This window comes from Grammomys surdaster, unplaced genomic scaffold (genome assembly GCF_004785775.1).
Source record: "Grammomys surdaster isolate TR1022 unplaced genomic scaffold, NIH_TR_1.0 99728, whole genome shotgun sequence".
NCBI lineage: Eukaryota > Metazoa > Chordata > Mammalia > Rodentia > Muridae > Grammomys > Grammomys surdaster.
In genome coordinates this window covers 1-1,588 of record NW_021608183.1, presented here as the reverse complement: position 1 = coordinate 1,588, position 1,588 = coordinate 1, and the positions used below count along the sequence as shown (strand labels likewise).

The 1,588-nt window shown below is 51.4% G+C and overlaps 1 pseudogene; it reads right to left on the bottom strand.

The window, feature by feature from the left end:
* Nucleotides 1–16: 16 nt before the first annotated feature.
* Nucleotides 17–1,582, bottom strand: LOC114635349 (annotated as a pseudogene).
* Between the last annotated feature and the right edge of the window lie 6 nt (nucleotides 1,583–1,588).

Below are 1,588 nucleotides of genomic sequence, written 5' to 3'. Positions count from 1 at the left end.
CATATCCAGTATCAGCATTCATGTAGCCTCCTCCATGGTTGGTGCCACCAAATCCTCATCCCTGTCCTCGACCTCGGATGTTACCTCCTCGGCCCCGACCTCGGATGTTGGGAGGAGGGGGCACTTCATTATGCATAGGGCCTCCCATGTCAAAGCCAGGGTTTTGTGGCTTGGCAGCAAATTTGGGTCCACCTCGGACAGGTACAGGGGTTCTTTTCTTTTTGTTGGCTTTAAGAGCATGAGGGGCATCAGGGAAAAGCTTCTCTAATGCAGCAAGTGCAGCATAAGCCTTTGCCACCTTTTTGTTTGAACCAGCACCTTGAAACTTCTGTCCGTCCACCTCAACCTCCATAACAAACCGATTGTCTTGGCTGCCCCCTGTCTCAGAAATGAGCTCATATTTGAGGCCACGTCTCTTCTCACTAAGCTCCATAACAGGGTTCTTGTCATGCTTAGTCAAAATTGGTCCCTGCTCAGTAGTGGCATCTGAAGGGAAGACAGAACTGGGGTTGGAGACAGCTTCCACCACAGGGGGTGGGGCCACTACTGTTGGCTTCCCATCTGACTCCTCAGCGGAGTCCTCCCCCTTGCTGGAGTCTCTGCTTTCAGCGCCTGTTGGCAAGCCCATGTCCTGTAACACGTTCAAGGCCTCATGGAACTTGGCTGTCTTTTTAGATGGCCCCGAGGCCTCGAAGGTACTGCTGTCTACTCCACAGACATAGTGAAGATGGGAGCATGAACAGGACCTATCTGGGAGGTCAGCTTGTACTGCAGCCCTGGCTTCACCTGGTTTAACCTCATAAAGGCATTCATAGCTTGGGGAGGCTCAGCCTTCCCCTCTTTCTTCTGGATCTTCTTTTTCTTTTTGCTGGGAGACTTCTCCTCCCCATCCTCTTCCATGGGGCGTTTCATGGGTGTGATGGCATAGGTGGTGCTGGGGGGATTTGAATAGTGTAATCCACCAGGTTCTCGTTCTTTGGTTTCTTGGGCATTTTGGAAGGCAGGGGGTCCATTCCCAGTACTTTATGGAGTTGACCAAAGGCAGCAAGCCCCAGAGCATGCTGTGCACTCTGTGTGATATCTTCCCGTTGCTGTCTGTCTAGATGCCCAATAGCATCAGTGGCTTCTTTTTCACAAGAGTCATAAATGCCAGAATCATCTGGCATTACAATGCCGGATGCCAGGCACTCCAGCACTCTCCGCAGGGCTTCACCAGCACCCATTGGCCTATTGGCAGTGCTGATGGACTTCTCACACAGCAACTCCAGAGGCCATCCTCTGAGAGGACACCAGGTGGGTACTCGGGTACAGATCCCTTAGGACATGGATGACAATGACACATGACTTCAGCCCATTGACTCTGGCCTGGAACTACTTAGCGTGTCTGAGGGACGCCAAGGCAGCAAGGCATTTCTGCCTGTCCAGAACATCCGGGGGGTCGTTGACTGATAGCGTTTCTCCAGCTAATACTTACTCCATTTCTTCTCTGACAACAGGGGAGGTCAGATGGATGGTCAAGGACAAGAGAGGCTCTTTTGTGTTTTTTTATCACAATCGCAGCATCATCCACAGACTGAAGTATTTCATA